At 39.2% G+C, this 16,723-nt stretch overlaps 1 protein-coding gene across 2 annotated transcripts in view; it reads left to right on the forward strand.

Moving 5' to 3' along the window:
• Positions 1-16,723, forward strand: part of FIGN (fidgetin, microtubule severing factor) — a 106,589-nt gene that overhangs the window by 48,127 nt on the left and 41,739 nt on the right. The gene's annotated exons all lie outside the window — the stretch shown is intronic.

The following is a 16,723-nucleotide window of genomic DNA, read 5'->3' on the forward strand; positions in this document are numbered from 1 at the left end:
AGGGTCCAGATTTCTTCCTTAGGAGCCCAAGTCGACCTTTTACCTGCCTCTGTACCTGTTCTCTTCTCCCCATCACTTGGAGAAGAATGTTTGAAACCAGTTGTCTTCTTACTATTTCCTCCCACTGTCCCCTCCTCTGTACCCAAGTGCCTCCCCAGGAGCACCTGAAGTCTCCTCTAGGGAAGGTGAGTCCAAGTGCTTTGGCAGACCGCTGCTTTAGCAGCTGAAACCCAACTCTTTCCTTTGGCACAGACAAATCAGATGTCACTCATCGAATTACATTCACTGCAGTAAGCATGGGAAAATGAGCCAGTGGGAATGTGATATTAATACCATGAAAAACTGCAATTATGATTAATACTGCAAGTGCTACTTACTTTAACGTTTGACCAAGACAACATTGCTAATTTCTTTTAGCTCAATGTGAAATTTAGAGTCTAATTGTTCTAATTGGCAGAAAAGGGAAAGCTGCCAAAACCACACTGATTTACCTCTCTCTTGATTCTCTTGACATCACTGAACTTGCACAGGATACTAATTGTTAAAGAAAGTTACTTTGGGCTTTGATTTCTTTCTGCAGGTATCTGTGTCTGATGTAAAAGCTCAAAATTTAAGATCCTCAAAGTTAATGCTGTGAAGCTGATGAGATGAAAGAAATCCGTAACTCATCTTTCGCAGCTCTGCAGTGCCATGCAACTTAGGGGCTAGTGGCTTTATTGATCTTTACAAATTAAAATCACAAATGAGCCCACTAGAAAACAGCAGTAATGGTTAAAGGAAAAGGCACCTCTGAATTTTATATGGACCATATAAGTATCATAGCCTACAGAAATTACATATGAAGTATGTGGAGAAAGTAGCTGAGCACTGAACATCTTCAGACTCAGACAGTTATTGAAGACTGTGTACTGACATGAGAGTGGACTGGTCTAATCTAAAATCCATTAGGCTACCAGATTTATCATTAAATCAGGAAATATACCTCTTTAGTCCATAGACTGGTGTAATGCATGGATGGCCGAGTGATGTGGGGGAACCTCTTACTGCCATGGAGATATTTATCATTGTAATAGAGAAAATACTGAAGGCTCTCATGTAACATGCAGCAGAGATAACAATCTTAATGTTCCTGTCCCCTAAATATTTTCCAAGAAAAGGAGATTGCAAGTACTTTTGGAAGCAGCAGGACCAAGGGGAATGTCTTTTTTCCCCCTCTTTCTCCCTCCCAAGAATATACCAACCTCTTAGTCAAGAATTTTATTGTGGCTTTTACAGAAACCTTTGCCTTCTTTTGCAGAATTCCTCTCTGTTTAAAATAGTTTTTCTAAGAAGTGGTGGGTTATACATGGTGTGTTTTATCCTTTTGCCATGTATGAGGCTCTAAAGATAGTTGTATTTGTCATACTGTATTTCTAGATCTTTACCTGAGCAGGCATTTATTAAAAAAGTGATTTTTTTAGGAAGAAATACTACACCCATGTATGCACTTTGTATTAGGACAAGTTTTCACAATATTTTATAACAATCACCTGACTCCAAATGTATTCCAGTGCGGACTATCTACTTTAGTTATTTGTGTCAGCAGCAGCATTGCAAGATCAGGAAAACATTTAAAAACCTTTCAAAAAGTAGAAGAATGTTTAAGCCAGGCAGCTTCCTAGTGTCACTTTTTTGGATCGCCAACTCTAATGCAGTGGTGCTGGTTAATGACACTGGTGGGGTTATGGGCTGTTATCCAAAGGTAAAGGGATAGGATTCATGGTAAGAGAGTGCACTTTGTATCAATTAATGCCTGGCTGCATTTTTCAAGTGCTTATAAAACAAAATAAAGAATTTTTCGCTATGGGTTTCGTCAACGCAAAGCTCAAGATCTTTTAACATTGATGAGTCTGTAGTGAGGCTGTTAACATTATTTCCTTTGTGTTATTAGAAATAATAAAATATCAGAATATCAGAAGCAGTAAAATTTTTATAATTGTTTATGCCATATATGCTAACATATTCCCCATTTTGACAAGACCTCTGATCAATAAGGTTGAATTGTAGTGAGTCCTTATTTGCATACAATACATACTTTTTACATCTTTAAATATCAACATTACAACATTATTTTCACTTTTAGGTTTATTACAAGGGGTCCATCTTTTTAGCTTATGCATCAGCTGCTGTGTATTATTATAGCCCAATGGGTATGCCAGGTACTATGGCTTAGTCCTTTTTCTTTTCAGTTTGTCTTGTCTTGCTTGAGCTCTGGGTGAAGAGGGGACGTGGACAATGACACTGGCTCAACTCATAAAGTCAGAGTTTTGATTTGTGTGGCTGAGTGTTATCAAGGCAAATCAGCACAACAGTTGTCAGGACAAGATCTATCAATGGGCAGACATTCCTGAAGTAACTTTCCAGTATTCTCCCAAGTGTGTGGGTTTTTTGTGTTTCGTTGTTGTTGTTTATTAGGTTTTAAGGCATGCGTGGCAATGCTTTGGTAGATCACAGAGCTGTCATTTGGAGAAAATGAAGGAAGAGGGTAGACAATGTCTCTCTGTCTCCTTTTTCTGTGCCAGTCTAAAACCTTATTTGCCTCCCTTAGGTGTTTTTGTCAACCTAAACAGAACCCACTGCTGGTGGTATCACACACTGCACAGCAGAAAGAGCCTGTTTTATTCCTGCTTAGCACTGGATTCACACCCTGCAAAGAGTTCTAGTTGAAATCTGGCCTTGGAGAGCTGGCCTTCTCAGTTGGGGTGGCAGGGAGGGCTAACAGTTTCCTTAGTTGGAAGGCATCAAATTGAATAAACAGAAAACGGGGGCCTGGAGAGTGGGAAAGCTCTTGATGGTGATTAGTTGTCATCCTGCTTGTCAGAACAAATGAAGAAGAGGAGCACAATGTTTGCACTGTTTGAACAAGCCTCAGAGAGCAAATTAGATGGTAAATGTGATCATAATTTGCCTGCCTTTCTTGAAACTCCCATGGTGCTATTAGTGTTTTTCTTTTTTCAGTAAAAGAGATTTAACAAATACATACTTCTGCGGAAACTGAAGTGCACCGAGGTTGTTTACAGGGGTGGTGTGCAAAGATTTCTGTGCTTTAGTGATAGTGTTTACTGTATCTACATGCTGCAGGCTGGTGCAAGGTGTGTAATGCCAATGGAAAACATAATGTATTTCAATATTGCACATGATGTGGAAAAAAAAGATGTAGATAGCTATCTATACACATATATATTTGATAGGTATGCATATATAAAATAAGCTTGTGCCTGGTGCCTGAGCTTTATGTTGCACTTGGTTGAGTACTGTTGATAAGCCAATTATGGTATTTTTTGAAAGATATCTGGAATGTAAATTCTCCTGTCCTATTATCCTCTGATAATGTGCAGTGGCAGCCTGTGCCCCTTGCTGAACTGTTGGCACACCTAAGGTGACCACAACTGTTACTAAATAAAATCAGCACTTGTGTGCTCTGTCTATATAGAAATGTGGACTAATCTGTAGCATTTAGATAATTAGTTTGGGGTGGAGATTGAGAAATGCTACTTACAGTTTATTTTACACATGAAAGTATTTCACACATAGCAGAAATCGTTAGTGTAAACAAGTATCAATTAAGAGAACAAGTATGAGCATTGTTCGAGAATGAGGTAAAAGCTGTGATGTGAAAGACTCTCTTAGGCAAAGACAGATGACTGACAGTGAAAAGATTTAAAGTATTTCAATTTCCTTGCAATGAAATCTGAACCTGTGGAAACTAATAAAAATTGACTGAGCTTAATTAGAGACCCATAAGCAGCTGAAAACCTTGTTTAGAAACCAAACACTTGAACTTTCATATCTCTGTAGTTACCCAGCCAGACAGAAGAACATCAGACTGCATCCAAAGTCAGAAATTTCCTCAATGCATTGCAAAAATAAATAAACTAAAATTAAAAAAAGAGAAGAAAATGTAACAATAATTGTGGATTAACTGTATCATTATGACGTAAAACACAATGACAGGGTAATGTAAAGGAGAACATATTTATTTTTTATCTCTTTATAAAATAATACACCAGATAGCCCAGACTGGTCTTACTGCTCTCTATTAAATTACATTTGCCTATGCATCTCTTTTCTTCATCTTTTTATCCAGCTTGGTGGGGACTCACTGGTGAGGTACCCTGTCAAAGGGCCATGGCCAGACTGTCAGCATTGCCCAACTTAAAAAAGAGAAACTCTCCTAAAGTAGGGAAATGAAGATTGTGCTGGCTGGCTCTGGCTTGCTGTAGTGCACAGAGCTTTAGAATTACAGTGATTCATGGAGTTTCCTGTAGAAATGTGCTTTGTTCCACATCATCTCCAGCAAAGCTCCGTGATGGACATAGATACTATCGATCTGCTGGGCCTACTGCAGGCAGAAACATGTACTTTTTTGGTTCCTGTGTATTTTGGATGAGCTCAGAGCAGTAGAATAAATGAAGTGTTTTGCTTCAGTCAGTCACTGAACAGTGCCAGCTATTGTATTGTGCAAATACAAGATGGTAAGAATGCAGTTTTTACCAGTATTTTAATATACTGAAGTTTCAATGAATCAAATTATGTATATAGTACATAGTAGTATGCACTATATACTATACATAGTATATAGCTGGCAACATAGTAGTGTATTCCATATTAGTAATGCACAGTGACAAGCAATTACATTTCATTTTTCTTTATTGACTATTTTAGGCTTTAAAATATTCATTCAGCAAGTTAATGTCTCCCTTTTGTTATTTTTAAAGGTATGAGTACTTAGCAGGCTCATACACTAATGATTTTTAAGCTGTAATAGAAAGCAAATAGGGTATAAACAGTGATGTGAAATAGATTAATTAAAATCAATGTTATTTCAATGAATACTAATTGAATTATTAATGCTTGGATCAGGGTTTTCCCCCATTTTGTGATTATTCAGCTTGTTGGCTGATATATGCATTTCTGTTGATGAAAGCCATTTCTCCATCTTCCTTGGTTGTTTTGTGTTGTGTATTTTTTTTTCTCTCCTGCCCCTCATTAAAGGAATACGTTATCAATACCAAGGAGGAGATAGGGACTTACTCATAGCAAATTTAATTTTTACAGTGCTGTCTCTTTTTTCCAGTTTTTTTCCAGTTTTTTCCAGTTGTGAGTACAATAACACACAACACAGTGTGTTGCAGAAGTAGCCTAAAAGCTCTTCAAAGGTGCTGTGATCCAAAGTGGGGTCAGCTGGCGTTGGGAGGGCTGCAGTGTGAGGCTGCAGTTGGGGATGGCTGGCAGAAGCTGCCAAACCCAGGTGCCCGTTTCTGCCTCTGCAAGCCCAGGGCTGCTGAGCTTCCCATCCCACTGCCCTCGTGCTCTTGGGTGGAGAGAGTAGAAGAGAACCTGCTGCCTTGCTCTCAGCTGAGGAAACTGCTGTCTTCTCCTCTTTTCTCTGACTGCTATTAATAGCCCTTCCCTCGGGCTACTGGATCATACAATTTCAGTTGAAATAGATTAAAAGTTCCTTTGTTTAGGTGCCAACAATAATGTGATAATTTTTTTGCCAGTTCTCCAGGGTTTTTGTTTTTGTAACTTGAAGGCATAAACTCAGGATCCAAGGGGAAGATTGTTATTACATTGAATTTAGAGAGTGGGTTCCCTCATCCCCTTATTTTAGCAATTATATTATTAGAAAATAGTCTATTACAAATATATAATTAATCTCTTATTATTTCCTGCAAATAGAACTGTACACGTATGTTTGCACAGAGACAGCATCTCTTGGGTTTTTTGGTATGTTTTCAGAAAGTTCAATGTTTTAACAACCAAAAAGAGCTGTTTTTGCAACAATAGTGCAGGTAAAATAAAACATTTTTTTAAAACAATCCCCCCATAATTACTCCTGAAAGTGCAAAACTGTTTGAAAGGATTGCCAGAGCTGAGGATTGTGAGGCCTTGGCAAATATTTTGGACTGCTATGGAAGAGTTATAATCATAATATTGAGACCTTTGGCTAAAACATCTATGGCATGAGCTTCCAGTCCAGAGCTGTTACAATACTTGTAGAACATAGATAAGGACAGCATGTTGGTATGTTATGAGTCTTCAGAGGAGCTAATGCTTTTGAATAATATTTATTTTTCTGTATTATATGCTAGATTATAGTATAATATCCTGGATTCTCAGATACATCTGAGCTTTAGTACTATTCTTTTCTAGCTAGTTAGGATTTGTTCTTCAGCTGAAAGTGTTGTAAGTCTTGATAGTAATGTGTCTTCAGTAGTATCTGTTGTTCTGTCAGCTATGTGCAGTAGGGCTTTTTCCTTCACTGTGAATCAGCAGTATATTTTATTTTACTGTGAATCAGCAGTAAGTATTTTACTTACAATTATTTATCATGTATGCTGCTTATAGACTCTGCATTAACCAGTACTGAGATTTGCATTTCTGTAATGCTTTCTGTTGCACTCTGAAACATTACAGATTTGCTATAAACCATGACTTAAATTGGAAAACATTTTGGGCATTTACCAAGAGTTTCACATTGTTCCTATATTCTGGGCCCTAAAACTGGACTCAATACTCCAGATGAGATCTCTCAATAGTGGAGTAGAGGGGTAGAATCCCCTCCCTCAACCTGTTGGCCACATGCTCTGGATGCAGCCCAGGATGTGGTTTGCTTTCTGGGCTGCCAGAGTACATTGCCAGATCATGTCAAGGTTCGGCCCAATAATCCTGGAGGTCTTTTCCAACTTCAATAGTTCTGTGATTCTCATCAACCAACACTCTCAAGTCTTTCTCCTCAGGGGTGTTCTCTACCATTCCTTTCTCTACTCAGTCTGCATTTGTGCTTGGGATTGTCCCAGTCCACATGCAGGACTTTGCAGATGCAAATTGCTGAACTTCATGAGTTTGACACAGTCTCACCTCCAGACCTGTCCAAGTCCTTCTGTATGGCATCCCTTCCCTGCTGCATGTCAACCACAGCTTGGTGTCATCCAGGTTCCCTTGATCCCATTGTACATGTTGCTGAAAAAGATGTGAACCCCCAATGGTCCCAGTACTAACCCCTGAGGAACACCAGCTGTCACTGGTCTCTACTTGGAGACCACAACTCTTCGAGGGCAGCTATCCAGCTAAATCCATATCCACTAAATATTCCATTGTCAAATTCGTGCCTTTTTCAGTTTAGAGACAAGGATATCTTGTGGGACAGTGTCATATGCTTTGCACAAGTCCAGGTAGATGAAGGCAGTTGCTCTTCCCTTATCCATCAATGCTCTAACCCTATTGTAGAGAATCACCAAATTCATCAGACATGATTTGCCTTTAGTGAAGCCATTCTGGCTGTGACCAGTCACCCCCTTATTTTCCATGTGCCTTAGCCTTGTGTCCATGAGGAGCTGCTCTAAGATCTTGCCAGGAACAGAGGTGAACTGACTGGCCTGTAGCATCCAGAGTCTTCCTTTCTTGCTTGTAAAAATGGGGATTATGTTCCCCTTTTTCAGACAGTAAGGACTTCACCAAAATGCCAAGGCTTGTAAAATATGATGAATAGTGGCTAAGCCACCTAATGTGCCACTTTCCTCAGGACTTGCAGATGTGTCTCATCAGGTCCCATGGGCTTGGGCTCCTTCAGGTTCGTTAGATGTTCTTGAACCTGATCTTCTCCTACAGAGGGTAGTTCTTCATTCTCTCACTCCCTGCCTTTGCCTTCTGCATCTCAGGCAGTTGGACTGGAGCATTTGCTGGGGAAAACTGAGGCAAAAAGTCACTGAGTACCTCAGCCTCCTCCATGTCCTTGCTAATCAGGTTTCCCATTTCCTTCCAGAGCAGCCCCACAGTTTCCCTTTGTTTTAATTTTATTGCTGACCTACTTATGGAACGTTTATTTGTTGCCTTTGACATCCCTGGTCAGACTTAATTCTACCAGGGCTTTAGCTTTCCTATCCTTATCCTTGGTTGGTTGAACCTTCTATCCTGTGTAGTCTCACGTTTTGACTTCATCCAGGAGCACCTTTCATCCATACAGTTTTCCTGACATATTTTACCCGGCATCTTCTTTGTTGGGATGCATTTCTCCTGAGTTTGGAACAGATGATCTTTGAATATTAATGAGCTTCTTTCAGCACCTTTTCCCTCCAGAGCTTTGTCCTGTGGTACTCTCAATGAAGATCCCTGAAGAGGCCAAAGTCTATTCTCCTCAAGCTTTCTGTGTGCTGTCCTTGCTTTCTTAAAGATCTTGAACTCCACCATTTCACGAGTGCTGCAGCCAAGGCAGCATTCCTCACCAGCACCAAATTGTTTTTGAGAACCAGGTGCAGTGTACTGCTCTCCTCATTAGCATTGCTATCTCTTGGGGAACGAAGTTATCATCAGTGCGTTCCAGGAACTTCCTGGGTTGCTTATGCCCTTTTGTGTTGGGTCTCTAACAGGTAGGAGATTGAAGCTTGCTGTGAGGATCAGGGCTTAGGAACATGAGGCTTCTGTCTGTCTGCAGAGAGCCTCATCTGCTTGGTGTTGGACAGGCTATAGCAGACCCCCTCTGTAATGGCATCTGTTCTCGTTCTCTCTTTAGTCCTGACCCATAATCTGTCAGTCAGCTTCTCAGCCATTCCCAGGTAGACCTCCACATGCTCCAGCTGGTCACTGACATAGAGAGTGACACCCCTTCCTCATCTTCTTCCTTGGCTGTCCTTCCTAAAGGCCTGTATCCTTCCATTCCAACACTCCAGTCCTAGGAGCTATCCCACCATGCCTCTGTGCTAACAGTAAGATCCTAGCCCTGCAGCCTTGTGCATGTCTCCACCTCCTCTTGTTTATTCCCCATCCCATGTGAATTTGCGTAGGGAGATTTAAACTGTATCCCCAGTGAAGCTAACTTACTGGCTGGAGTGGCTAGAACTCCTTTATACTGTTCTGCTCTCCTGCTGACCTGATTTGATCTGAGATCCCTCTCCAGGCTTTGATAATCTCCTGCTGCCATTGACATCAAAATTACAGGAGTGGGATGGATTTAAATCCTTCCCTTACTCCTGTATTTCCCTTTATCATTTTCTTTTCTCCTTGTTTTCTGCCTCTGCTGATTTCCGTATCTTTGTCACTTGGTCTGAATGAGATTTCTGATATGTTGTGTAACAAGATTTTAGTGATAGCTAACCATTCACTTAAGTGTTACTTCACATCAAAGATGCTGTTCTTACTTTGTTTGAGTAGCACTGAGAGCAACTTGGTGCACTTATCTTATAACCTGCTGCTGCTGTAGTGGAATGGGGCTAATCAGATGTACAGAGGACAGAATGAGACAACTCACGTGTGGGACTTGGCATCATGCAGTGTCCAACTCTTAAATATCTCCTTTATCAACTTCAGTTCCCCACACCCATTTCAAATAACTTCTTTATGTATACTAGCTAAAAACTTTCATTCTAGAATTTGAACCAAGGATCCCAAATAACTTGTCATTTAAATGGGCTATCCCATCATATTTGAATATGATCACTTTACAGATTCTTAGGCATAGCATGAGTTACTACAAAAATTTGATTCTGCTGCTCCTCAGTTAGACAAGAGAAGTTGTTTAGGCATATCAAGGGTTCAAAATTCGTCTTTAAGTCTGTTCTACAACATTTCTCAGATTATGTTTTGATAAAAGGAAAAGAGGTTATTTAGATTTGGCTTCTTGACCATCTGCTATAAAACTGACTTTCAGCTCAACCTCAAACCCTTTTTACTCTTCCCTTAAATTCTCTTGCTGAAAGATACATTTTGATGGCTAGACATAACTTCTTGTATCCATCTAACTGCATTCTTCTTCCAAGCTTCATCTTAGGAAGGATGGAATTGAGGAAGAGAGACTAAAGGATTCATCTTGGGGTGAAGGAACTTATTTTTTAAGTCCTTTGGAGTTATTTTACTCAACATAGAATTGTTCCCATTGTAACATGTATGAGATTCTCATGATTTGAATTTGATGTTTTTAATAGAATTCCCCTGTAGAGAAGAAGAACATATCCTAGCTCTTCCTTACTTGAAGTTAACAACAGTCAGAAACCATTTTATGTTAAATGCGTGGTTTTTATTTCAAGACATAACTTTGTAATATTATTTTTACTCATTATGCCAAAGGAACATCTTTTTTTTTTTTCATATGGTCCTTTGCAGTTGGGATGATAACTGTTTCAGGCAGGAATTGTGGGCCTGTTCATTGTCCTGGGCTTATCCTCCACAAGGAGGCAAGCCTTTCAAACTTGTTGTCTCATTGGTAGAGTGATTCCTGATTAAGGTCTACAGATTGTCCAGTTAAGACTCAAGATGGACTTTGGAGTTGGTCCATCAGGTACATACTTCTGTCATACAAACATAGAATGATTAAACAGTATAAAGCAAAATAATTCTCCGTGCCTTCTCTTATGATGTTCTGCGAGAAAAAAGCTTTGAGATCTGTCTACATGCTATTTGATTACTTATTTTTTCATCTTTATTGGTTTTCTGTAACTAAAGTAGTTTCTGCTTAAAGTATTTCATTAAATTTTCTCTCTCTGTTGATGATTCCCTTCCCCCTCCTCTGTGTTGAAAATACTGATTTTACTTCTTGCTGTCTGTAGTGGGTTGACAAGATGTGGTGTAACTATGCAAGAGAAGATAGAACTGATTACCTGTATTTTTCTCATTTCTAAGCTTATGAATTGGCTCTATCAGATTTCACCTTTTGTTTATCTACAAAATTCTTTATGTCTTGTAGGCTTGTAAAGTTAAGAAAATAATAGTTTTATTACTGATGCAAGGGTAAATAAATGGAAAAACATGTTTTAGAATAATTCCTGGTGGGGTGGGGGATGGGGAATGGAGAGAGTGGACTTAAACATTCTTCCTAGACTGTTTTGGAGAAATAATTTTGCTATAGTAACTTTTATTTTCTGTCACCTCAGCTATGGTAGAATGCCTGAGCTTTAAATTACCTGTGGTAATGAAAGGTGATATCAGGTGAAACTGGAATTTAGCATTGGATCTAATGTGATATTTTGTGGGACTCTGGTGTCTGTATATGGACACCAGAAAGAGTAGGAGTCTATTGTAAAGATTTGGAGAATGGCATGTGGATCCATTTGAAAATTAGAAGTAAAGACTAAATTTATCTTTCAAAGAAGGATATTAAAGGGGTGCTTAGTATTATTTTGCAGAGAGGAATGTGTTGTAAAGCATGATCTTCTCATGCTCCAAGACACCTTTTTGGACTTTGGATGGTTTGTTTTTTGCTTTGTTTTCTTGCTGGTATGACGTGGTTACTGTGTAAAGAGTTGATGAAAGAAGTTAAACGTTGTTTAATCATATTACTGGAATGAACAATCATATTACTGGAATGAACAAATGAATGAATGTGAATAACAATGTACTTTAGGGCTTGGTTACGGATTATAACTGAGTGGCCTCTGTCAGAATATTGAAATCAATATTCTGGGTCAGAGACGGCAAAATGATTGATTCCAGAGCCAAGGTGGCCAACAAAGCAGGGGAAAAGTGTGTAATGCACAGACAAAAACTAAGAAGTGAATGAGTTAAAGAAAAGATGCTCAAACCTTTGGTGGCCTGGTTTCTTTTTAGAAATATTCTACACATATGCAGCTGCCAAGTGGTAGTTTAAGAAAGGATAGGTTTCTGTTCGGCTCAGTAGGAAATACTCTTTTAAAAAAAGACAGAAATTGTGTAAGCATTTCCTACATCAGGAATCTGAGGGATGAAATTATAGCTCTGGATGATTCAGCTTCAGGAGCTTTTTTTGAACTCTAAAGTCACTGGGATCATTTTGTCTTTGCTTGGAATATGATACGTTAAATTTAACCTATTTTGATATGTTTAACTTTGGTTCCAGTTTCTCTATTTCATTCAATAATCATTTACTATCTATTCCTTTTGTCTTGCATTTTGTCTGTAAAATTCTTAATAGCTGATTATCCTTGACGATAACTGTCTTAGTTTTTACCCATAGTGTCAGTCCAAATGCTTGTAGGAGTTTACTGATACCACAAACATTTTTGTTCACTCACCAAAGTCCTAGTTGGAGGTTGACAGATAATGCTGTCTCTGCCATCATGTTTTCTCCAGAATCTCAGTTTTAGATAGCTTTAATAAGTTTTCTCCTAGGGACCAGAAGCAAGAGATAAATGTGTTTGTCCTCTTTGAAAGAGTGGTCAGGGAATTTTCTCTGATATACAGTGAGATCTCATTTCCTTCCCAGACTTAGTGATTAACAATATTCAGATATCCAACAGAAGGCAAAAATGTTAAGGTGTAGTAATGCAGAACACCTGCTTTAATGTGGCTGATACGGTCTGTTATGATCGTATTTATTCTATAGTTTTTCTCCTCTGATTGTCAAAATTCTGTGCTGTGTCCTTGGCAGAGAGACTTCTCACGGACCTTATTACCAGAATATATTTTAGCCTTTCATTAAAATTTGCTTCCATGATAGCTCTAGTATTTTATCATTGCAACTATTCCTCTCTAGAGCTTCAGACCCTGCTTAATGTGACCAGCAAGGCTGAGGGAGGTGATTCTGCCCCTCTACTCAAGGGCTCATGGCATCCCACCTAGAGAAGTGTTTTCAGTTCTGGGGCCCCCTCATAAGGCTGGTACAAATCCAGAGGGTTGTGAACATTATCAGTGGGCTGGAGCACCTCTCCTGAAGACAGGCTGAGAGAGTTGGTGCTGTTCATCTTGCAGAAGAGAGGGCTCCAGGGAGACCTCAGAGGACTTTCCAGTACCTAAAGGGGCCTACAGGAAAGCTGTAGAGGGACCTTTTACAATGGCATGTAGTGACAGGACAAGAGGAAATGGCTTTAAAGAGAGCAGGTTTAGCTTAGATATTAGGAAAAAAATCTGTTACTGTGAAGGTAGTAAAACACTAGATCAGGTGTACGAGAGAGGCTGTGGATGTCCCATCCCTGGAAATGTTCAAGTCCAGGTTGGGTGGGGCTTTGGTCTAGTGGAATGACAACCTGGTCTAGTGGAATGCCCATGCCAGGGGGATTGGAACGAGATGATCCTCAAGTCCACCTCCCACCCAAGCCTTTCTATGATTCTGTGTTGCCAATGACACTATGGATCTGGTGAAAGCATTACAAAATTTTCAGCAAAGATAGCATCTAGTAGGCCTAGAGATGTATCCAGCTGCTTTCTTTAGTCCACCTAAAATGGGAGAACTGCTGTTCTTAGGAAGCTTTCTTGCACAGACCTCTGTCCTTCTGGAGGAGGAGCTAGAAAAATGACACCAGGTTCATTCACCCACTCAGCACACTGCCCTTGAGGAGCTATTACAGTTCAACAGATTAATCAGATAGATTAATACTCCTAGTCTTGGGTGATCACCAATAATCTGTTTTGATGGTTCTTATTCTGGCACTTTTCCCACTGAAACCCTTTTCCATGTTAAAGTGGAACTAATTCATTCTAAGGGAAATACTGAATGGTTAACAGTTCAGCCAGTTTATGTCTGGGTCCTCTAAGTTCCACTGAGAGTTCCACCTCTAAGTTCCACCAATTGTCCAGGCAGTGTAGTAAAGTTACCTTACTACTGGATATATAACCTTTTAAATAAGTGAGATCATAAGTAGTTATAATCTTATGGTTCTGAGTTGCATGGTTTGGTTTTTCTGTCATGAAAGTGTCACGTTTGTCTTTTACTGAAGATCACCTGTATTTCTTCAGCAGTACTTTTAGGTAGACAGCATTCTTCTGCACAGGGATCATAATCTGCCAGGTGCTAATAGCACATGTCACTCTACTCCAGAAATGGCATCATTGTGGTGACCACCTTTAAAACAGAGTGTCGATCATATGATAGCAGCTGAGAGGCATGAGGGTGACATACAACACTGTACAACAATAAAGATGATACTATGGGAATTATGGACAATTTTTAGTTAAGCTGTCCCAGCTCTTTTAGCAGAGACACTAATATAGAGAACACATTTGTAGCAAAGTAAAAAATAAATCTGCCCTACTTCTGCAATTAGCAAATAATCAAAACTTGTCATTGTCAGATAGTCCAAATAATCACTGCATCCTCAACTATAAAACTTTAATGTAAAGTGTTGATTTTTCATGTGTGTTTTTTTTTTTGTTGGTTTTTGAAGGTTTGTTGTTTTTTTTTTAAATCCAAGTGGATAAGATTCAATCCTGTTTTGAAGATGTTTTCCAGTGTTGTATTATTCTGACAGCCTGGCCTAAAGTTCAAAAAATGAATTGTCTCTCTCTAATTTTTAAAATCAGCTTTTAAAAATATGTTTGTGAAAAATGTTACCATTTAATTAGTTCCAGAGAAAATGCAATTGTGGAAGATTTTACCAATATGCATCTTCTCTACGGAAAAGCATTTTAAAGGAACCAGGTTGGCAAGCTGCTGTCTTGATTGCTAAACCCAAACTCAAGAAATTCCAATTTGACTTTAGGGTAGGCCCGTTCTTACAGAAAACACACAAGGTTTTGCAGTGATTTATAGACTGACTTTGCCAACTCAGTTGTGTGATGTTCAATATCTTGAAGACTGAACTCCCTAGGATTAGGCACTTGGTAGCCTTGAGCACCTCTTTGTTCTCTCAGATTTTGTGCTTAATTGATTTGCTACTTATTTTTGAGTGGGTTTTTTTTCTCTTTTCATTGTGCTGCCATTAATAGATTTATTTCTTATTCTTCTCATTTTTATTTGAGCATACTATACTTGGAGCTCTTAGCATATTTATTCTGTATTAGATACTAAGCTGACAAAAGCCAACCCCAAAGGGACTCTGCCATTTCCAGTTGTGTCTAAAGTAATGTCTATGCAGTTGTGAGCAGGAACTGTCCCCAAAAGCGCTGAGTTGATCCTTGTGACTGGGAAACTGCGTTACAGTGGTTTGATGGTTTGTCATAACAGTAGCAAAAGGACAGAAGGTCTTGTAGAAGATGAAGTATATGATATTACATTTCAGTCAGCAGAAATAAGGGTATTCTAGAGAAAATTTAGATAAAGTGGGGGAGATTCAGTCATTCCTAATCTTCACTAGATTGACAGCAGTATTTTTTAGGTTATGTATCGTTTGAGGCAAGGCAGGGTCTGTTTTTGCCCTCAGTTATGAGGGAGCAATATACACTAAGGTACCTAATGCCTTCTCTGAAAGAACCAAAACCTATATTCCAGAAAGAGCTTGGATCATTTGGCAAAGGTGGTGACATTATGTGTGGCTTTGTTGAACATTAGCCTTCTGGAATTATCCAAAACAATGGATATTTCCATGTTTTATCTCATTTCTTAGGTGATAGCCACTGTATTGTCTCGTATATTGCCTTGAGGTTTCCTCTCTTCAGTGTGATCCTGCCTGTTTTCCTGTTCTCACAACTTGTGAAAATGGCTGTAGTCCAACAGAAGCTGGATAGTCTCCTCAATCTCTTGGCAACCCTGCAGGGAGAAGAGTTCCAGTCTTTGTTCTTCTTGCATCTGGTATCAGACTGCCAGGGAAATGATAGCACAGCATATGATCCAATGGGGATCCAGCACACAGTTAATCTGAGGTACTGTGCTGTATTTCTGGAGTGATCAAGTATTCTTGAGGGATTCACGGAAAGCAAGCTGGGTTGGAAGGGACCCCCAGCTCTTGCTCAGAACATGACTAATTTTAAATTAGGTCAGATCAGTCAGTCTGGTCCTGTTGAGTCTGACATTCTCCAGGAATGGAGGTGCCCAGCCTCCCTTGTCCCAGGGACCTGCAGTGTTAAGAGTGATATCTGTGCATACCCTTTCCTTCAGCATGGCTACCAAACACACAGTTCTTTCAGTATATAGATTTGCAACATGGTGCATTTCTCCTTTTATTGTCATAGAGGAACAATAGGCAACAGGTAATATATGATTTGCAAGCTACAATTTTCGAAAGTACTCTTTTGGCTTGAGGTGAGGCCAGAATGTCTGTGTAACTCTGGTAGTGCACAGTAGTGAAAATCAGGCACCTCTGCCTCTGAGAGGATCCCTTTGTTTGTTCTTTCTGGAACTGACACGAAGGGAAAGGTGGAGAAAAACTGATGCATAAGCAGTAGTTATTTTCTGAAGGAAAGTGACAGTAGTGAAACATATTTAGTATAGCAAAGAGATTGCCAAGGGAGGAAATTGTTTATTTGAGGTTCTTGAAAGCTATAGGCATCAAGAAAGCAGAGAAATTCTTCAGAGGGGGACATGGGAATGTTTCTAATGGTTTCAGAGAATTAATGGGATAATAAAATAATTAAGAAAGGAGAAATTTCACCTGAGGCTGTCAAATTTGACATAACTGATAGGAGATGGAATTTCCTAGGTTATACTTGAAGAAGAATTAATTTAAGAAGTGTCAATTGGCCAATAAATCATTTTAGAAATGCAGAAGAGGTCTGTAGCTTGCACAAGAAAAATCTGTTTGTTTTTGTATGTGAAAAGATCACACATAGTATGCCAAACTCTGTTCAAATGTTGGCAGACAGGACTCTCTGAACAAAGACTGTTTCATCACTTTAAGCACAGTATCTTGTGGATTACTGTGCACTGTGAATTTTATTTATTTGTATTTCAGTTGTTTTTCTCTCTAATTTCAAAATGAATTTTCCAAATGTTATTTTTCTCTTCTATAATTTGTAATTTGTTTTCTCAACTGCATGTTTCTCACAAGCTAAAATCAGCAATAAGGCAAATATTTGGCTAAGAGCTTTGAGTGAGTGAGTTGCTCTTATTTCTAGACATCTT

Source organism: Prinia subflava, chromosome 6 (assembly GCF_021018805.1).
Source record: "Prinia subflava isolate CZ2003 ecotype Zambia chromosome 6, Cam_Psub_1.2, whole genome shotgun sequence".
Lineage (NCBI taxonomy): Eukaryota > Metazoa > Chordata > Aves > Passeriformes > Cisticolidae > Prinia > Prinia subflava.